Source organism: Lepisosteus oculatus, chromosome 10 (genome assembly GCF_040954835.1).
Source record: "Lepisosteus oculatus isolate fLepOcu1 chromosome 10, fLepOcu1.hap2, whole genome shotgun sequence".
Taxonomy (NCBI): domain Eukaryota; kingdom Metazoa; phylum Chordata; class Actinopteri; order Semionotiformes; family Lepisosteidae; genus Lepisosteus; species Lepisosteus oculatus.
The window spans coordinates 722,501-745,000 of NC_090705.1; the positions used below are offsets into that span (position 1 = coordinate 722,501).

The 22,500-nt window shown below is 44.4% G+C and overlaps 1 protein-coding gene across 10 annotated transcripts in view; it reads left to right on the forward strand.

Moving 5' to 3' along the window:
• skap2 (src kinase associated phosphoprotein 2) overlaps positions 1–10,602 on the forward strand; it is an 83,575-nt gene extending 72,973 nt beyond the window's left edge. For 3 of the 10 annotated variants that reach the window (XM_006636054.3, XM_069194701.1, XM_069194703.1), the window contains 3 exons: positions 2,915–2,979; positions 3,372–3,579; positions 8,192–10,602. The gene's annotated coding sequence lies outside the window, so the exon portion shown is untranslated. Of the gene's footprint in view, positions 1–2,914; positions 2,980–3,359; positions 3,580–8,191 lie in introns of all 10 variants that reach the window. The other 7 variants (XM_069194705.1, XM_069194708.1, XM_069194702.1 and 4 more) reach the window with 5 other exon arrangements.
• The last annotated feature ends 11,898 nt before the right edge of the window (positions 10,603–22,500 follow it).

Genomic DNA, 22,500 nt, shown 5'->3' on the forward strand with positions numbered 1-22,500 from the left:
TAAATGATGGCCTGTTAATGGGAGGGTGCTTTATTTTCTAGATTTAACAAGCACTGTGCAGCGAATGACCCATTTTATAGCTGGGCTACATTGCCATGGTCTGAGCATGTTTCTGCAAGCAGGTTTTATATAGTGTGGCTATTAAATTCCACACAGGGCCTTGTTCTCCTGAAAGCACTGTGTGCTGGGAACTGACAGGCCAGAGTGTGTGTGCAGGGCTGGGGGCTGGGTGTCCTGGACTCAGGATCGAGCCCGAGCTCTGCCTCAGAGTGGCTACAAACCAAAGGACCCTCACCAAGGCAAAGCTGTAGCGACTTCAGTCCAGTCCTGTTGTTCTCTAAATAATATATCCATCCATTTTCTAACTGCTTTCCCCAGTACAGGGTCGCAGGAGAGCCGGGGTGAGGGATGGTCACAAGGCAGGGTGAATCCAGGACGAGATACCAGTCCACAGCAGGACACTGGTACACACTCACACCAGGGCTAGTTTTCCTAGAAGCCAACCTGCCAGCTTGTCTGTGGACTGTGGGAGGAAACCCCTATGAACATGGAGAGCACATACAAAGTCCACACAGACGGCACTCCTGGAATTGAACCCAGGGCCTCAGCGCTGCGAGGCAGCAATGCTGACCCCTGCACCACTGAGCCACTCTAAATAATATCTATCACTCTGTTTTTCCATTCGCATTTTCTAGCCTGCAAATAACTGGCTTTTTAATCTTTTCCTCATGTGTTTGGTATATTGGAATTTTATTGGCATGAGAGTAGTCTGGGATAATTGCTTCGCAGTGTGCAAATTAGTTTTCCTTTTAATTATGGTTCCACTTCATTCAAAGGCAATATTCTCAAAAGATACCTGATAGATGTGTACTGGGAACATCCTTTGTTTTAATGGATGCAATTATTTAGATGTAAGTAAAACGAACCCCACAGTTCTAACGCTCTCTGGAATGTGTTTGATGTTTCTTCGGCCTCTCCGCACGTCGTGTTATGTTAATGCTCTGTTGAGTCGCACTTCATAGCAAGTCAGTGAAGGTCTGACAGCTCTGTCTTGCTGGTCAAAGCTGCTCCTTCGTCTCCACCGAGTGCAGAGCAGCAGTGTGCTCTGTTCATGGCACACTGTCTCTGCCGGTGCTGCCTTCACCCCGAAGACTGTGGACATGCTCTGGCTGGGACTGCCTGGTTTCTCTGAGCTCCAGGTCCAGGCCGAGCTGCGCTGTCTTCTTTCTAAAGAGATCTAAATCTTGGGGTGACGTGGAGTTTGTGGTGCTGGATGCTTGAGGTAAACTGAATAGCTGGAGAAGACTCTAGACTCAGCCCGTGTGCGTTCAGAGGCAGGACAGGAATCCTGGACCTGTCCTGCCCGCTAACCAGACTGAAGCACAGTATATGCCTCCAGCCTGCAACATGACAATTCATCTTTCATTGTTTAAAAGACTTTATGCCATACTGTCCATCTGGTTCCTGCTGTATCCATCGCGTCTCTGACTGGCCTGGCGATTGGCGGGCCACTCCTATGTCCTGTCCAGGGTGTAGGAGGCTCTGGGCGCTCAACTATGGCCTCTGGGTTACCGCGGTGACCCTCAGAAGGAGGAAGTGGCCCTTTAAGGGAGCTGGATGAAAGAGGTGCACGCATGGCCTCTCTGTGTTGCTTACCAGGGTAAGACGCTGTGCTGGTGCTTGCTGTCAGTGTGGGCTGAGGCACAGCAGGCCTGAGAGACAAGCACACTTCTTCTCGTCTTGACAACAGGGCGTATGTCCTGCCTCTGGCTGTAAAGTATAACTGAGGTGCTGGCAGACCTGTCCAATGGCCGCAGGGTAACTCTCCTCAAAGATGCGGAACTGTAGCGCTTGGTGTGCTGTCTGTGTGCTGTGTGCAAGACCATGGCCCTACACACGTATTCTAGGTGTGGTTTCTGGGAAGCAGGGCCTGTTTTCCCATGTTTCTCAAAATGTTTTCTTCTCCTTTGCAGGGACATGGCCCCACTGCACAGCTGTCACACTAATCGATTTCAATATTTATAATAAGTCATCTTGTTGGGAAAGCTTTTTCAAAAATGGCCACATACATACATACATTTCGATTTCTTTGGAAGAAGTTAACAATTCATTCAAGTATTTCAGCGTCTGACTGGAAGAGTAAGGAAAAGGGCAAATTAACCAAGAGCCTCTTAGAAGCCTGTGCTACAGTTCTATACGGTACATAAGAACTTTAACATAAAAGTTGAGTTCAGTTTTATATCTATTTATCACATTTGTGTGTCTTAAACAGAATATGATTCGCTATAGGTGATATAGCTTGGTGGACAGGGCAGGGTATAGATTGATGGTGTAAAATCAGTATTTCTGCAGAGCTTCTGGTCTGTGGATGCTGGACGCAGGGAGCTGTCCCAGTGTGGACCCATTGTGAGGACCCTGTAGAACAGTGCACGTGAACTTGTAGACTGTAATCACTGTTGCTGCTGCAGGGATTCTGACTTTCTATCATTTTTGGCCACAATATTTTGCACAGCTGTTTAACAACAAAGCATCAATCTTTTTAGATACCATTTATCAAACAGGCACTAAAACCTGGTAATGATGATTAAATATAAATATGACACGATACATCGTTGAATATTCAGCTGTTTGAGAGGCCTCGTCATACGGGAATCAGCCCGGGTTCCGTATTTCAGCTCCTGCACCTATTATGGGGGGCTGTCAGCCACACATCCAATTTAAAGGACAGAGACATAAGGCTCACTCTTGACCTCCAGGGAAAGATGTAATGGTTTCCGGGTTAGATGTCTGCAGTGTGTCAGGCGTTAGTGTCAGCTGTCCAGCTGCGTTAATGAAGATGGGAGTGATGCCGCTCAGTAAATCAACTGGGCCTCACTCCTCCCTGCAGCCTCTCTCTTCACTCTCTTTGTTCCAGCAGCTGACCTGAACGAGCCCCGAATGTGGACTGTCACAGCCCTCGAGATTCATCGACTGCATTAGGTAAGACATCAGTAACAGGCTTCAGAGGGAGGTGTACAGGGACCAGCTTCTACAGGTCAGCCCAGGAGAAGGAGCCTCTCATTTGTGCCAAACAGTTTGCTCTTGAAATTATGTGCATTTTAAAGTCAAACCACTAATGTTCTATAAGCACATAATGTATAGCTATCTACTCTACCTACTTTGACTTCCAGGCAGTGAAGTACTGTGATGTCCAGTGAGAGAATTTAAAGGGAATAAGTTAATAACAATGATGTTTAATGTGCTGAAATATGAAAGCAAACACTCTGCTCAGATTTACATTAATATAGTAGCATTAACAGAAATTCTAGTGAAAAACAAACCATATTGATTCAGTTCTACTATTATTCACATCCTGCTAGTTTGCTTTACAGAATGAACACCGATCTTCTGTCTCGTCCTGTAAAACGCCGGCTGTTCTGTACCTGAGCTGTGGGGGGAACTTGTGCAGCTCAGGCTGGGGGCTGTGTCATGACCTAGGATCAGGCTGGAAGGCCAGGCTTTGGTCAAGGCTGAGAGCAAGTGACCTCATCTGACTTGAACAGCCCACACTGGAGGGACAATAGGAGCACTTAGAAATCGGTAGGTACAGTACTTACACAAAACAGAGCTGGTTATTGTGCTGGGATTTTTTAGAGAAAATTTAATATTAGAAAATGTCATTAAATCGCTTGGAGATAACGAAGCATCTCAGAACAGTGATTTAAACCTGCAGAGTTCGAAGTACTTTCCCAAGACGTTATGGTGTCATTGTGAGCAGGGCTGTGGTCAAGTGGACAGCAGGACTCCTCTCTCCTGTGTGTCCCCAGGACTCCAGCTGAAAGACTAAGCAGACTTAGTACTCTGAATGCTCATATTTTCTTTGTACTTGTTCAGGGTTTCTGTAAGACTCCACTGCAGGAATTCTCAAGGATTCTACTGCATTAATTACAAGGGAAGCTGGACCGTCTGCAGAATAAAGTTGATCTAACAATTCTCCAGTCTTTGCTTTGCAACCCCTATTCTCTGAGATGACATAGTCTTTCCCTAATTATTTCTGCATCTGAAGGGGGTTTTATTCTTCTTGATGAGGCCTGGGTAATTGGTTATTTTCAGTCCAATTCAGAGCTCATAATGCTGCTTTAGACCTGGTATTTGCATTCCAGATGAGGCTGCTGCTGCTCGTGTCGGGGTGGAATCTGCCGGTTTCCCTTGTTGTCTTTGTGCAATGTGTCAAGGTCACGGCGAGCGAAGCTGCTCTCTCCCTCTCCGCCTGCCTCTCTAATTGTGTGCTGTGATAGTTAGCTTGTGAAGAAAGGCTCCCTTAAAATGAGTATGAGATCCCAAAAGAAATTGCTTCAATCAGCAGCCCTGCTTAATGGCTGTTAATGGGAGAGGGAGATAGGATAGTAAGTGCTGCTTTGATTAATAAGAGAACTGCAGAGAATTTAAAATCTGCCACTGATGGATTATTTTCTTCAAGCTTGATAAGCATTTCTCATTTGTTCTTAAATTTGGTCAATACTGTTAAAGATGCCAAATGAAGTATAATTAATTCTGTTGCCGCTGCTCAAACAGTGTTACCAGGAAACAGATAAGATCCTCACAGCCTTGGGAATAAAGACTATTATAATGAAATCTCCTGTAGCAGAAATTCTTTGAGCGCGATGTATTTTGTCTGCAAGGCTAAGGCCACGAGATGTTATGAGCCCCTCTTATTAGCTGTGTTGTGCTAATATAATGGAGTTTCACATTAGGCTGGAACAGATTGCAGTAAGCAGGACTGGAAAGCTCTGACCTTTGCTTCAGCCCCAGACACTGTCAAAGTAAACTTTCAGCACAGCCCTGCAGAAAGGTGTCTGCACTGTGTGTCTGGAAGCCCATCTCACACACACCCACACGTGCATGGTAACTTCCTTGAGTTGTACTTGTCGACTGGGTAGAATAACACGTTCTTTCCACCACATTGATCACCTGAATGCTGATTAACTAGACAAAAAAGAAAGTTGCTTATTTATTTGCTGTTGGATGAAGAATATTGCTTTGCAGTCTTAAAAGCAGAGATGATTTAGCATAACTCATTTACATGAGTTAACCATGTAAATTATCACCTTTAATGGCTACATGGACACACAATTCTCACTATATTCAGCATAACTGCACTACATGTATATATTGCACACACCATGGACACATAACAGCTCTACTCACATTGAGTTTTATTCAATTTCAAAAATGTAACCTCAAGTTTGTGATTTTTGTGTTTTTGTGAATTTTTGTGAGTTCGCAGAAAAATACATTTAATTGCCAGAAACTTCTGCTGCACGCCGTATTGTTGTGCATTTGATAAATAAACTTTGATTTGATTTGATTTGATGTGGCCCAGGGTCTCCTCAGAATTTGAAGAGGGGCTAAACAGAACATCAATTGTCTGATGCAGGTAGGATCAAACTTTTCCCAAGCATCTTTCAAGTGTCAAAAGAACAATGCCAATTTTTAGATCCTTGTATAAAATTGCAGGCAGTTTTGTGCACCAGTTTGTATGTACAGGGGAACAAGTTGCATCATGCGATGGACTTGCTGCTCTTATTCCACACACTAATTGCAGCTGGCGACTCGGCCCCAGTGGGCAGCGTGTCACTTGGGCCTGGCTGTTTCACACCTGCGCCGCTCACTGGTGTGACTGGGGTCCTTCCCTGCTGCCTGGCCTGTTCATGAATATGACTAATCTGATCTGCCTGTCCGAGTGTGCTCTGCTCTCACTGATCAAGTAGACATCTATACTTCTAGCTTCAGGTCTGTATAATATAGATAGTACCGATCTATATGTCTGTCTAGGTTTGGAGTCACTGAGACAGAGAAAAGGGTCAAAAGTAATGAACAAAACATACAATTTCTGTCAAAGTCGATCTTTGTTTTCTGCAGCCGTGGGCTCTCAGGTTCAGCTAAACAATAATTGGATGAAAATGATCTGCTCGAATCTGAGCACTAGAAGAGATCAGGCAGCTCGTTTGTGAAAGGAGTCCAGCTGGACAAGGGTTAAATGTAATCTTTAAAGCTTTTCTTGTGGATTAACAGTAGGAACAGATGATTGTTCTAGGGTAGGCTCATCTTTGGAGCACAACAGAGGCATACTGGGTTCGGCAGCTGTGAAATGTCTCAATGGCTGACTGGTCACTGCAGAGAGGATTAAATGAGTTGCAGTGCCTCTTGGGATTAGCAACAGCCACAGTTGAGGCTGCTTTAATCGAGGTCTCTCATTTCTCTCTTTATATATATTTTTCCACATGCACTGGGCACAAATACTTCTGTTATAGAGTTATCATGCCAGAGAAATTTAATATAACATCAATATATTGATCAGCAGATTTTGCTGCATAAACTGTACTGTATGTGCCTGTTAGCATCTTTTGTAAGCAAAATTCTGACTGTGTGAATATGCAGCTAAATCCACAAGCCTGGCCTGTATCCCCATCTGCAGTATGAGTTTGCTGCATCATAAAATAATATACATACATGCTCAGGACAATACGGAATACTAAGCCTGAGAGAGGTACTTAGAGAGATTAAATTATCCGGAATTCTTAGAATCTTCTCATTTAAATTCAGGGTTTGTATTCAGCTCTGCTTTACTGAGCCTCGCGCCCAATGCTCGCTGGCACAGACTCCGGCCCCCTCACAGCCCAGAATGGGATCATGTGGTTAGGAAATGGATGGATGGATTTCTCTTCTCCGTAAAGATGTGGCTGTTGGCTTCTGCAAATCAAATAAGGCTACATCAGAATTCTCAGACGAGATTTAATTCTATGATAAAATTGAACAACAAGCTGAGCCTCATTCGCAGTTCTCACAGTTCATCAGTACCCCTGAATTGAGGAATCTTCCGACTTCATCTCAGCAGCGACCCCTGGTACCAGGAGTACCTGGGAAAGCTGAGGCTGCTGCAGGAAGAGGTGTTAGTGGGGCCAGTAGGGGGCACTCACCCTGTGGTCTGTGTGGGTCCTAATGCCCTAATGCCCCAGTATAGTGACGGGGACACTATACTGTAAAAAGGGCGCCGTCCTTCGGATGAGATGTAAACTAAGCTCCTGACTCTCTGTGGTCATTAAAAATCCCAGGGTGTTTCTTGAAAAGAGTAGGGGTGTAACCCCAGTGTCCTGGCCAAATTCCCCCCTGGCCTTTACCAGTCATGGTCTCCTAATAATCCCCATCTCTGAACTGGCTTCATCACTCTGTTCTCCTTACCACTGAGAGCTGGTGTGTTGGGAGCATACTTGTGCACTCAGGCTGCCATCGCATCTTCCAGGTGGGGCTGCACACTGGTGGTGGTGGTGGGGATTCCCATTACCTGTAAAGCGCTTTGAGTGGAGTGTCCAGAAAAGTGCTATAGAAGTGTAAGGAGTTAGTAGTAGTAGTACAGCCTGCGGGGGAAGGGTTGTGGTACACAGGCCTGTTGTGCAGTTAAAATGCCCCACTGAAAGACATGCTGTCCACCATGAGGACCTGACAGGAACAGGACAGGTGTGGGATCAGTCAGCCAGGACTCTGTCTTGTAACAGTGGCACAACGACCCCTGCATCCAAACAGCACTGTCAGTGAGGGATGTGTCTCTCATCCAATCAGTGCTGATCCTCCACTGTGGGGAGGTCCTGTCTGTGACATGTCAAAAGACGATTGGCTTGAAGGTGGGTGGGAGGAGTCAGCCTACACTTCCTGTCAAAGCTGGTTATTTTCCCATTTTTGTCACTCTGTTCTTTCACTATTTCTTTTCCATTTGTAAAATTTTTAGAAATTACTTTTCAAAACCTAACCCAAAGTGTTTCCATTGTTGTTAATGTACACCCAAAGGAGATGTCAAGAAATGACGTGGTTTTTCAATACTAATTTTCATGTGTTTTAGTGGTGCTACTGTTTTGTCTTCCTAAAGCTTTATATCCACTATAAATCGTGAAACAAACATCTGTATCTGCTTACTTTTGCTTCAAGTCTTCTTACATGGTTGTTTTTTTCTAGGATAGTCCTACACATATTATTACAGAATATATGTTAAATTACAAATAGAAAAGTACCTTTCTAAAAGACTTAAAAACAACGTTGTCTTGTACAAACTCTTATCCACAAGTATGGGTTTTAAATTACGCATTGTTGCAGAAACTCATTAATATGAATCTCAAGGAAACCATGCTAACTTGCAATTGCTTTGCGTTTGTTTCAGCAATTAGCATAAAGCAGCTGTTGGCATGCCATCTGGATCTGCACTGACTATTCCAGCTGAGATGAAGGGCCTGATGAAAAGTCTACTTAAGGAAGGAAAACTGTGTTTGATGAGCAGAGGTAAAGCAGAAACATACCCAGGGCACATGTTGGCGGCAAACAGACAGAGGCCGTCCTCAGAGCTCCGGATTAATGTGGTGATGTAGCTAATTGCAAAAGAGGACTAATGAGCTGCCTGGGCTTACAGTTTGGCTGACAAGAAAAATCCATAACGGGTAGAAAAGCAAAAAGTTAATGGATGACAGAAAGCACTTGCCTGCTTTGCTTTGCTTGTTTGTGTACGGTGCAGGGAGGAGCCAGACCAGCTTGTGGCCGAGCAGGAAGATGGCACAGGGCAAGAACCACCGTGAACGCGCTGAAGGCCCCGGGTTCGAGGCACTCAGCAGGGGTTCAGGGACCACCAGAGGAGAAGGGAAGGACTTCATTTGTCAAGTCCTTGCGTTCCGGGGAAACTCTCGAGATCCGAGTGAAGATTTTGCAGGAAAGTGCATGTTGCATTTAATTGGAATTATCACTATTCCCGCTGCAGGTAGCATTACAATTAATCATTGTGATGTTGTTAATGAATATTTCTTGTACACCGTCTCTGCCGTGAGTGCTTTAGTAAAATTCTAAAGCACCGCACATAAATTTCATGCCTTCAAACTCTGAAGTCACTAGGGTTCTGAATCTACTCCATTTCTCTACAAAACTCTGCCTTTGCTTATTATACCAGCTTACTTACCAACGCTTTCAAACAGCAGCACCAAGGTGAAGATGTACTGAAGATTCGATGGAGACAACACTGTCGCCAAGTTTGTAAAACAAATATCCAAAACACTGACGGCAAAATCTTCTCCTTCGCAGTGGCTCTGACATTGTCAGCGATATCTGAGCTCATGAGTTCATGGCAGCTTCGCTCGAGCTCTCACACTGTCACACAATCACTAAACAAAGGCTAAAAATATTTAAATATTTAAAAGAATATTTAAAAGTGCCAAGCGCCAATTGCACCTGCTAATGATTTTTCCTCCTGCACTGTAGTGAGACAAGGGATTAATGTCATTAAAAAAGCTATTAAACTTTTAAAAGACTATCTTTGAGATATAGAGGTTTTATCCACACCAAGTGGGATGATCGGCTATCAAAAAGTGCCTAAGGTTAGACTTGAAAATGCTAATGCTTTAATGAAAACTTCAATTAATTCAAGAATTAATTTTATATTCCGCGCAACATCTAAGGGTGTTTAAAAGTGATTATAAATGTTTCATCAACTTCTTGCAAATATGTTGCTTTTGACAAATCACATTACTCTCTGGGTGACAGGAGCCCAGCTGACTCCACTGTGCTCAATTAGGCTGTGGGCTTGCGGTAATGCATATTTTAATCTGCCCTGCGGTGTCACATCATCTCACTCTGCAGTGGCAATAAGCCACGTGCCCTATTAACTACTTCAGGTCCCTTCCTCTGGTCACCACGTGAGACCTGGCTTTTCAGATTTCTCTACCCTACAGCCCTAACTTTTCACTTATTGTAAACCAGAACGGTCTTATTACTGATGGACAACAAATCTTTATCTGCCACACAGTGCTCTGAGCCACACAGTTATCTACAGGACCCGCTGCCGACCCCAGAGGAAACGGCACACAGAGTGATTGCAAGGAAAGAACTGCTGTTTTGGAAACACAGCAGCGATAAGTATAATGACACTGACCTGGATTGATCTTGTAATGATAAAACCTTCAGTGAGAAGAAATGTCCTTGTTTTATGATGGAAGTCTCATTGTTACTCCCATTCCAGAATGAGGACGGGCTCATGACTGACGGGCACTTGTACAGCAGCTCTCGGCCCAGACAAGCCAGAGACCCGCAGGTGCACAGAGCTGTGGAGGGCAGGCAGCCCTTCCCCTGGTGTGCAATGAATCATGGGAGAACTCAGGCCAGCCCACACCATTGGACACTCCTGACTTTCTGTGGTCTAAGGAAAAAAAATGACTGATGTTTTCTGTAGTTCTCTTAGCCCGTTCTCTTTGATGTGTTTATTGAATGCTATTGAATGTTATTGAAATTCAAGAATTCATTGTATGTTCTGAGCTATATCACCAATGTCAGGATGCAAAAATTAAACTAAACAAGAAACATGGGGCAATAGGTCTATCCCAATCACAGAAGGAAATAACTGAAACAAACACATCTATTTTTACTTAAAAAAGGTCCAGGAACTACAAGTTAGTTTGCAGTAAGGGTTAAATGCAAGCTATAGAAACTAAAAAAAGCTATGTTTAAAAACGAGGTGAAAAAGTAGATTAATAGGCATCTCTTTTACACAATGTTTGTTTTTTTAATTCCCAAGCAATAAATATTTGGTTAATACTTTACAGCTTTTCATTGTTGAAGAATGTAGCAAAAACAACAACTGGATTTTGAAAAATTAAAGTGTGATTTGGAGAGTCAGCGAAGCAGAGGAGGAACCTCTGCTCACGGTTTAATTTGTTATAATGGGATGGATGCAGCCAAGAGCAGATTACATTAAAATGCATGTTGCAGAGGCATTACTAAACAAATCGCCTCTTACAGGCTCTACACAAAACTCACTTCCATCATTAGGCAGCTCAGGGTAAAATCCCATCAGCGTGAAGGCAGTGTTGTCTGGCAGTTGTTCCGATATAGAGGCTGTGGGCGAAGAGGACCATTACTGTCTCAGGTGCTGACCAAACCGATGATAATGTGACTGCACCCCCTTCAGCTGCAGCTTCCTACTGGGTAGGAAGGTCCACTTTTAAGGATATATGGAGCCACTTTTAGGTATAAACACAAAAAAACACAACCCTGCGTTCCCGAGTGACCCTGCCTCACGCTCGGAGTGCAGGCCCCTTGGCCTGCTGCAAGAATCAGGATCTCACGCAGAGCAACATGTAGGGTTACCCTCTGGAAACTATGCAACTGCACAAGTTACACAGGCAGCGATCCCAGGCGCTGCCAGCCCTGAGCGCTGGAATCGTTCACACAGTCTCCCAGCTGCTGTGATGAATTGGGCAATAATAATAATTGTAATAATAATTCCTCACACTTATATGGGGCTTTTCTGGACACTCCACTCAAAGCGCTTTACAGGTCATGGGGATCCCCTTCACCCCCACCAGTGTGCAGCCCCACCTGGATGATGCTCCAGTGAGGCCATGATTGGTAAAGACCTCGTGGAAATTTGGTCGGGACACTGAAGCAACACCACTACTCTTTTCGAGAAACACCCTAGAATTTTTAATGACCACAGAGAGTCAGGACCTTGGTTTTACATCTCATCCGAAGGATGGCTCCTTAGCTTTCAGTTCCCTCCTGTCCTATGACAGTGGTTATTTTTATAAGAATACACAGTGTTTCAGTAGCGCATGTTGTTGGTTATGAAAAAAAAAACATGCCATAACAAATCTTTTCACACATGGATTTTAAATTGATAACCTGCATGAGAAGCAGAGCCATATTCACTGACAACGGTACATCTCTATTCCTTGGCAGTGTGCTACAAGGACGGACATTTGTAGGTGACCCATCCTTGTTTCACTGGAAGACTGAATTTCTCTCTCTGGCTTTACCATTATAATCAACCGCTAAAAAAAGCCCATTCCCAGCCACGGTGGTCGGAAAATAGTAATGTCGCACAACACCCACAGCCGCTCTCCCATCTAGTATTATTGTCACGGATTCCACAGTCGACCTATTTGACTGTCAATTATGATTTCGTTGATTTAACGTTTAGCGATTTATCGCTGAATCATAATTAAACTTGACTTTTGATCTGAAGAAAGGGGGCACTGGGCAGCCGCTGCCAGGGAGCAAACGTAACATTAACTTAACTTAATGAGTTTTGTATTTCAGAAATGAAAAAAAAAATCATTTGTAAAACTAGACCTGCAACAACAACAACAAACACACACAAATCCCAGCATCTGCAGTTAATTTGACTTTAAGTCAAATTTAACTTAAGGGCCTTTAGTCAAATTAGACTTTAATTGAATTGATAGTAAGAAAAACATTTGCCAAAGAGCAAGGAAGCAAAACCCATCACTGAAGCAAAGCCTTAAACAGACAGGAAAACTTTCGGGAAAACTCAACATCAATATTCACGTGGTTCATCCTGCTGGGAAGGGAATTTGTACAGAGGTAGGCGCTTAATAAAGGTTTCTACAAATGCGGATTCGGCTTTTATTGACACCGGAGAGTCATGCTATTATTTATCCTTTTGAAATATATCTGTCGCCACGACGCATCAAGCGAAGTGATGAATGCGCCAAACGTGCCAGTTCTGCAAGGAAAATCTAAATGCATGTTGGTGTTTCATATTCATGGAGACTTGTCCATTTCAATGGACATTGAAGACGCCCTAATAAATTCATCGGAAGGCGAAGAAACACGTTCTTCTCCGTGACGACTGTATGACGCCTCAGTAACAGTAAGAGCCGCTTTATTTTTTCTGTAGCAGAATGGGTATACAGTTTTGTGACGAACCCCTCCAGTAGTTTTAAAAAATTGAGGCCCGTGTCTGTGTTGAAGAGTAAATTGGTTTAGTTATTTCACTTTCAGCTGGGCTGCGCAGGACATCCATTTTAGAAACCGGAAATGTATTTGGTTGTACCTCTGTGGGTTGTATCTTTTTGTCTTTTTTGTAATGTGATGACCTTAACTGTACACAGTATTCCAAATGCGGTAGTGCATTATTCAATTATTATTGAAATTATTTAATTATTATTTAAGTTATTAAATAATGTCATTATTTAAATTCCACGCCTTCGTTCTGTTTCATAAGTAGACTCTTCAACCTCAGTGTTTCCAATTTCGTTTAGTTTGTTTTTACTTCCTGTCTGTTGCGCAGGTGTTAGGCCAGTCTTTGATTTGATCTAAAACGTCCTCTTTGAATTTCTTGCGCTGCTCCCACAGTTCGTGCTGAACCGCCTGTTTTGAAATCATCTTCAAACTTGACTAGTTTACTATTTTGTCATCTAGATCACTGATCTAAATGAGTGAGTGCTGTGTCCCTGTACAGATCCCTGTGGTACTCCTCACACCAGTCTCAGGACCTCAGCTTGTCTGCTCCGTGTTTTCTGTTAATCGTTTCTCAAACTAAATGCACGCATTTTCCCACTGTAATGCATACTGCCTGTATTTTTAGAATTATGACAAACTACATCAAAAGCCTAATACAAAATCAATATTCATATATGATAGGTGTGTCCATTACTGTTGTTGCTTGTTCAATGAACTCTAACTAGCATTTAAGCATTACCTACCTTTTCTAAACCTATGTTTACTATTTTCTAGGTTCTGTTCTCCATAAAGATGATCTCTAGTTTACCTTGAAATAGTTTCCATGTGCTTTTCCACACATGTCTATCGCCTGTAATCGGTGAGTTATTGTTGTTGCTGCATTGTTACATCTGTTCACTCAGGAGTCTCACTCTTGTTGGTCTGCTGTTTTGATGCCCCAGAGACAGCTCCGTTCGGCTGTGATAAATTGAAAGTTTGTATAAGACATGTAGCAGCAGGGTAGGCTTGTTATCCCTGGCCATTTTCCATTGCGATTTAAACCTCTGTAGGCAATTTTACTGCTAATGGATACACTGAGATGTGCAATGGAAATTTTATAGCTCTTTCAAAGCAGAATTCATGTTTGGGCAATGCAGATGCAGTGATCTGATGGAAAAAGCTGAACCATTTTCAGGGAATTAAGATGTATCATCCTGTTTAGAGGGCTGCCGGCCTCATTGCTCTTCATTTTAAAGAATGTCAGATAATCTGTTTATCTTAATAGATCAATTAATGATTTTTTGGGGGAAAAGCGGACCTTTCTGCATGCCACCATACCTGAGCTGTATTTTAATGAAAAGTGTTTAATAATTGAATTTTGTACCAAGGCTCACTGTTATGAGATTGATGTACAGCAGATGCTTTATGTATTTTATATTAATAGTCACTAGTGAAGTAATTTAATATTTATGGTTTTTTAAACAATTACTTGAAACTGTTTAGTGGGGGAAATTCAGCCCAGCTCTGTGAGTGCACACATGATTGTTTCCCATTTTAAGTTAATGAAAAGTTTCTCCATAACAATTCTTCAGATAATGCAACATTCTTTTTTATTTATTCATTTCATATTGAATGAAAAGGTTGCAAAAAAAACTGTGCTTGTTTGTTTTTAATGTGTATTCAGGCAGCTTGTAAAAGGCAGGAATATTGTCTCCTATAATAATGTTGAGCTAGTTTTATTAATTTAATAAATAATTAAAATTACTTTATACATTATTAAACAAACATTTATTTCCAGGTGTTAAAAAATGTCTTGTGACAGAAGAAGCATTTTTTTTCAGACAGTTTCAGACTTCCAGGTGTGAGAGTAGATGCCCAGATCAGGTCAGACAAGAGCACAGCTGAGCAGGGCAGAACTTCCACATCCAGGTCTTCCACACTGTAGCTCCTGGGGCTCCTTCAGTTTCCCAACCACAGTATCCGGTACAGGGTCACAGGGAGGTCTCTCCCAGCAGGCCGTGGGCACAGTGCAGGGTACACCCTGGGCAGGAAGTCAGTACACCGCAGGGCACATGCAAACACAGACATGTGCGGGGACCAGCTTTCCCAGAAGACACTTCACCGACCAGTACGTCTTTGGGCCGTGGGAGGAAACTGGAGCACCTTAAGGAAACCCATGTGAGCATGGGGAGAACATGCAAACTCCACACAGACAGCACCAGGTCTGGAATTGAACCCGGGGCCCCGGCGCTGCCAGGCAGCAGTTCTAACCTCTGTGGCACTGTGTCGCTCTCCTGTCTGAGCTTAACAACATGTATTATTTTTCATTTTGACCGGTGGTGCGAACGAAAGAAAGTTCCTTCATCCTGAAGGTAATGGTTTTGTAAAAATGGTTTCTTTGTCCTAACTCGACAGATTTGCTATATGTCGGTGATCTGCCTGGCTGAAGACTTTCTTTTAAAGTTCAGATTGTGTCAGTGCAGTACAGGCGGAGCGCAGCTCCTTCACTTGTCCTGCAGAGTTAAAAATAATGAGTGGAAGTTTGGCTGTTTTTGCCTCGGCGGTCTTTGGGCACAGCTGAAGTTGTAAAACACAAGTTTCAGTTTTTAATTAATGCAGACTTTCCTGGTAAATGTGTTGGTCTTTGAAAGGGCCATTGGGTCAAACAGTGGCAAGGAGAAACGGAAGGTGCAATTTGTTAAATGCAAAGACCTAACCCTGTCGGTGTCCTTCTAATCGTTATTAATTGCTGCTGAAGGTAGGCATTAATTTGCCAATTGTAGCAACATGCATCTTGGGTCCAGAGATATTGTAATACATCAGGCATCACTGGACAGCTCTTCTTTTTAGCCGGGCACAACAGGGGGAGCCAGGCTACCTGAATGCATATGGCCTGGTGGGCACACCTGGGCATGCAGGAGCCAGCCCTCCATCGGTGCCCCTCTGACACCCTCCTCCGGACCTGCTGGTCAATGTGAAATGATCTTGATTGTTTGTATGTGTTTGTGGAAGATGAATGAACAAAAGGCCGGCAATTTCCACAGCTACAAGGTCCCTTCTTAGCGGTCAGTAAGACTTCAGACGGCTGGCGGGATGTCCTGTTTCGTGCCCTCATGATTCGATTTTATGAAAGGAGCTTCGCTATCGTCAGTTTAGCTCAGGCTTTGTCCACGAGTATGGGCTTTTCTAATCGCAGAACTAGCGACCTTTGAAAGACTTTCATGGCATCTGATTTAATGACTGAATAATGAACACTAATGTTGCTTTCCATAGGCTGTTTTTTGTACGAAAATAGGGGAGCTATAAATTCTGACTGGAACAAGATCTTTGTTCCAGCTGCTGAGACTCTGGAGAGAGAGAATAGCCTTTGTTTCCATTAGGACTGAGATTTCTGAGGTATCACTATGGCAAACAATCGTAGTCTGATCTGCAGCACAATACTCTGTCTCTGTCAGGCTTGTAACCTGTCTTCTCTGGGGAAAAAAATAGGTAATGCTTAAGGAAGTTTTTAAAATAGTTTCTTGATGAGACTGCTAGGCGGAGCGGTGGCTCTGTGGCTGGAAGGTTGTTGGTTCGAATACCGCGGTCAGCAGAGGAATCCCACTCCATTGGGCCCCTGAGCCCTTAACCCCAACTGCTCCAGGGGCGCCTTATAAATGGCTGACCCTGCGCTCTGACCCCCAGCTTCTCTCTCCTTGTCTGTGTCTCATGGAGAGCAAACTGGGGTCTGCGAAAAGACAAATTCTTAATGCAAGAAATGGTACTGTATATGGCCAATAAAGTGATCTTATCTTAGATAATGTGTTTGGTCTACTTCTCCTGCTATGCCCCCAAGCTCTGGAACTCTTTGCCCAAGGAGATCAGAGATTCACCTTCTCTAAACTCCTTCAAATCTAGACTCAAAACCTTCTTCTTCAGAAAAGCCTTTACTTAACTGGTTCCATTCTTCACCCCTCTGCTCTTCTTAATACCACCTTCCACGGTCTCCTCTATTGTTATTGTTGTATTGTTGTAATTATAATTGTGTCCTATCTTGTGAAATCTTCTTAATTATTGTTGTAGTCTTCTTATTTATTGTTATTGTCATCCTGTAAAGCGCTTGGAGAAGCCACCTTTAAGGGCGCTATATAAAATAAAGTTTATTATTATTATTATTATTATTATTATTATTATTATTACTACATTCTCAAAGTCTGACATGGATGTTTTAACACCCGGTTGATGTTCACAAGTCTTCCTAACTAGACACTTCAGTAAACGCAAAATGTGCTTTTAGAACTTTTTAATGCAACTATGTTTTAGCTTCACACAGCCTATTTTACTTTTAGCCCCTGCCTCTTACACAATATTAGAGTTGTAAAAATATTAAGAAGCTCCTGCTAATCGAGCATTACCAGGCGTGGTAAATACTCCGCTGTGTCACGCGAAAGCCATTTGTGAGCTCTGGCGAGATTCCCGTCATCTGTACGCTAAAGCTGCGATGCTCGGTGAAGATAAGAAAGGTACAATGTGTCTGGTTTGTTGAAGCATTGGTGCTGGCATTACAAGGAAGCAGTGTTTAATAAGAATGTCCTCATTCCATCTTATTACCAAGCATAGAAAAGTATTGAGTCAGGACTCCAGGCATACATGTGTCAGGTGTGTCACCTGTGAGACTGCCCTGTCCTCCGGCCCTCGGAGACTGACCAGCAGAGCTCACAGGTGACCCCTGAGTGAGTCTTGGTCAGGCACTCTCCACCAGTCTGCGCACTGAGCCGATGATCGCTGAAGTTTGCACTTCGTGGCTGCGTCTGAGGAAACTGCTCTCGGGTTGAGCTCCAAGGTGAGCCTGAGTCAGGCCCAGTCTTGCTGCTGGTGTTGCTACTGAGGGGAGAGAATAAGAGGAGGACAGTGAACGTACATTTCTGTTTTAATATCAAACAACACTACCAATGAATGTACACTGCTTGGTATTTCACATTGCAATAAGTGACAACTGCGATCGGGCAATATGAAGAGCTCAGGAAACAGTCAGTGGAGCAGGGCTCTCCTCGTGCTTCTCCCTGTGTGTCGTGCTGGGGCTGGTGAATTACAGCCCTATGTTCGGGGATGAGGTCTGAACTGGTGGCCAGCCCTGCTGTCAGGGTTCGAGACTGTGACCTCCCTATTGGGGCCACCTGTGAGAAACACAGAGCAGTAACAGGTATTGGTCCCCAGCTGTGGCCAGTTAGTACTTCTGTGCTCTGTAATCAGAAAAAAAACGCATGCTCCAGTTGTTGCACTGCAAAGCTCGATTGAGTTTTCCTTGGAATGTAGCAGTGCCAGTCTGCTGTGATAAGCACATCTTTCCAGGTCGGGATAAACAGCGCCAATCTGCTGCATTCCTGTAGGTGCTGCTCGTTCATGGTGTCAGGGGATGGCCGGTCCCATGTCGTGTATCCTGCGAGGCAGATATCAGAGTGAGGAAGAAAATGTTATCTTCATGAAGAAACTAGGGTGATAAATGTCAAGAAAATTATATTCAGGTCTTGCATCAGCCTTAAATTTCAGTATCCGAGGATATCTGCTGAACAAAGAGTCTTTAATGTAAATGTGGGAAGAGTTGTAAGACGCAGCTGGACATCTTGAACACAAGTATTTCTTTCCCACCAGAATCCAGAGTCGCACCCGGGCCTTCCACTGCGTCACGCACCAGCCGCCTGGCCGCGGGAGTTTGTGCAGCACTTTACAGAGGGGGGTGGTCAGTGGAGGGTGAAGTGGTTTGTCGGGAAAGCGAGTGAGTTGTTGCCTGGCGGGAATGTGACACCTCCACAGACCCCAGGAATCCTGGCCAGCCGGCGCTGGCTGTGACTGCGCTGGGAGACACGGCACCGTCCGTGTTCCCTCGTCGTGCGCCGGACGCCGGGGGCCTGTGTGTGATTCACGAGTCCTGGGCAAGACGGATGAGCTGCGCGATCGCTCTGGATAAATCACCGTACCGCGAGCGCTCGCGAGCCGACAAGTGTTTGTCCGTCTGCTGTAAACGCCTCCAGAGCGCCGCCGTTAATCTGGCGCTGCCGGACGTTATTTACTGCTGCGCTGGGATCGCTTTGCCTCGCACTCACACGCGCGCTGCCAGCCCGGCGCCCTCGGCCTCTTAGGAGGATGAGTGATGGCCGGCTGGTGTGGACTGGCCTGTGATGGACCCCCCCACAGCTCCTGCAGCCAGATACTGCCCTCAGCTGTTGGGCGTGAGAGGGTGGATCAGGGCTGCTGAGGGTGCCGGCCGGACACCGTGCTGCCGCTCCCGACAGCTTCCTGGCAGAATAACCCTCGAAATTCTTCCGCCTTGGCGCCGTCAGAGCTACGGCTGTCGCTCCTGGTTAACGGCGCATTCAGAGGCGGCTCCCCTCGGCCCCTGGTCTGAGGTGGCCGTGAGCTCAGGTCCGGGAGACCCCCGGGTGCGGCCAGCGGGCTGCAGGAGCTCCGGGCCCGGCTGGATTGGCGGTGCTGCTGCTCGAGAGGGGCTGCCAGGCCTGCACTCGGCACTCCGGACCCTGTGAGGGGCGGAGTGGACGCTGGCCGGCCGCCTGCTCCAGGTGTGTCGATGTGTTCCCCTTCTGTGGGCGTTGTCCTTCCAGCTGTGTTCAAGCCTTTCCCAGCTGTTTTGCAAAGCACAGCACGTTTAAGTATTGTCTGGGGGCTTGACGGAGAAGCGGATCGAATGCGCAGCGCAGTTGAACGCTGCCTCGTGTTCTGGAGTCGTGTTTCTGATCGAGCGTGTTGGCACACGACAGGGCCCGTTTCAGGACGACGTATTAACGTTGTGAAGCTCCCTGGCTCTGCTGCTCTGGCTGCTGATGAGCATGGCGGTGGAGAGCTCCGCTCACGGGCCCCCCCTGGCACTGTGGCCCCTGCTCCGCCCAGGTGACCGGCTCTCGGCCAGCTGGCCTCGGTGCCATCCTGAAGGAATGGGCATCTGCTTTTCCCTGTTCTCAACTGGCTGCCACCCCACAGTGTGCTGCTTTCTCCTGTCTTTGTAACTCGGTAACAGGTGACATGACGCCCTGACGTTAAAAGCCACTACAGGATATTTTCCATGTATTTCATAGTACAATGGAAGCTACAAAGAGAAACGGACACAGGCAGAGAAACGGAAAGTGTCCGCATCTCCAGCAGTGCAGGTGAATGAATATGAGCGATGCAACATGTTTTAAGCAGTGAAATCTGGGATGTTTCGGAGCACAGAGAAATTTTCGTTTGCTGATCCTCACCTCCCTCAGAGCTGCTCTGCGGCCCAGAGCCCGTCACCTGAAGCTCTTTCCCCGTCTTCAGCCGTACCGGCGCCATTTCCTGCAAACCCAATTTATGACTGAATGCTCCAGGGACCGTGGGGAAAGATTGTTACATTATTCTTCTCTAATCCTATTTGTGATTTAATTTGCTAAGTCTGTAATGAGGTACATGTCTGGAATAGATTCAGGTTCTGTTATTTCACATTTTGGCGTTTTCTGCCGGAATGGGTTCTGCACTCCGGCTCGTTCTCGGCCGTGTCCCGATTGCGGTCCCTTGCCGGACCCCTCCCCAGGTGGCACCAGTGACGCGCTGCTTCGTTGTCTGGTGGCGTTGTAATTCTTTGCCCCCTGGCTGGCTCAGTGAGTGCTGTATGAAGATGTCCTGGCTTTCAGCGTCTGTTGCAAAGAGAAGCAGCCGCACTGCTGGATACAGTAAACACTGAGGCCCGGCGGCGGCAGGAGTTAATAGGTGTTTGAAATTTACTGCTGGCATAAAAGCAGTTAGTTGTGTGGACTACGGCCTCTGTCTCTTTCGAAGGGAGAGAGTGCTGCTCCAGTCTGGAGCTGATAACCAGCTTTTAGAAGTGACATAGTACTTTCAAACCTTGCAGCTCACATCTATTTTTTCCCTTGTTTTATGTACAGTACATGGAAGTTGATGTATATTAGTGATGTTAGCATATTTGATCATTTGTCACAGTTTGCAAATATTATATTTTATTTATATAGCAGCAGAGTTTTTTTAATGGAAGATTAACATGGCTTTAATTTGCATTTCTAAGCCATTTTGATTACATTCTGAAGAATTGTGTGAAACGGTGGAATAGTATTTTCTAGAACATGCTTCTGTCATTATTTGGGTGCTATTAGAACATATACTGTAACTTTAAATGCTTTCTTGCTTTTATATATCAGTAACTTTTCTCTCCATACCTACATTAAAGTAGGTTTTGATTTGTATTAAAATATTATGTATTAGAAATTATATTATTTTAATAAAATGTCAATATAATAATATACATTATTATAATAATATTATTTTTTGTCTATAACTTGGCACAGACTGTATTTGCGAACCAAATTGTTAAGGGTGACCTTTTGTGGCTATTTTACAGCTCAATCTTTGTGGCACCAAAGTCACAGTAATTACACATTGTGGCAATTATTTCGTTTTTTGAGTATTTTCCTGCATCATTGGAATTCTGTACATTATAATATATTCATATATCCCTAAACTGTACAAAGCCTCCCCCTGCAGACAGTTTGCATCTGTTTCTGTTGGTTACAGTTTTTTTTTTATTTTATAGTCCACAGTCAGTAGTCCTGGACCATCTACACAACACTGTAACCTGAACAGGTCAGCTCTAATTAACAATCCTAAAAGCTCAGCTGTGCTGAAACAAAATACGAACTTGCTGTGATCATGCCTTATATTTACACATTGTAATTGGCTTCGACAGTTAAACAGAGCCTGGAAGAGAGTCTTTTCTGAAAGTTTTAGAATAGAATCTGCCTTGGTCGGCGCTTGGTTTTTGTTCCTGTACTTTTCTTTACTCCTTTCATACTTGCGATGAGCTGCGGTTTAGTGAGGTCCGAGTCGTTCACAGTGCCTCACCCCTTCTTATCCTGCCTCACTCAGAGATGGGCAACAAAACTGCCAGTGATACTGAGAAAGGATGGATATTTAAATTTTACTATCATCGGTTATAAATTTTAATGGAAAGCTGGGAGAAATGCTTTCTAATGAAGACATAAAAATAATTTGATTTTAAGATGTAGGTGAAAGGAAACATTTTCTATAAGAGCCGGAGTGTTGTTGCAATGAACAATGCTTAAAACAATTCAGCAGCTTCAGATGACCTGCAATAATTAGTGCTGTGAACCAGTATAATTATAACAAAATTTTTAACTATAAGACCATTGTTTAATCAAAACGTTTTTGTAACCAAACAAATATATATATAAATTCCTTGTTTTTTTGGACATAATGGCGTATGAAGCAAAAAAAAAAATTATGAACTGGGGTTCATCCAGCACATCATGCGGGTATTTAATTGGGTGACAAACAAGGTTTGGGTTTGGGAAGCCCTGCGCTGTATAATGGAGAGAAACTTTGTGGACTTGTTCTTCACCATACAGGTTTGTGGTAAAGCTTGTACCATGATTACTGTTTAGATAGATGGATGGATCCTTCAAATAGAGGAGATTCAAGACTTTAGGACTGCTCACCCTGCCAAGATGTCTCCATGACATCCCAGAATATCATCCAGGAAGACGCAAAGAACCACAGAGGAACATCTATGGATCTGCAGGCCTCTCACTACAGCTGATGTCAGTCTTCATGCCTCCTCCTCCATCAGGAAAAGATGGAATGGGAATGGTTTTCTTTAGGGAAAATAGCCACTGGCCAACCATTGCTTTCTGAAAGGATCATTGCCATCTGTCTCACGTTAACCAAAGAGCACCTGGATGATCCCCCAGACTCCTGGAAGAATGT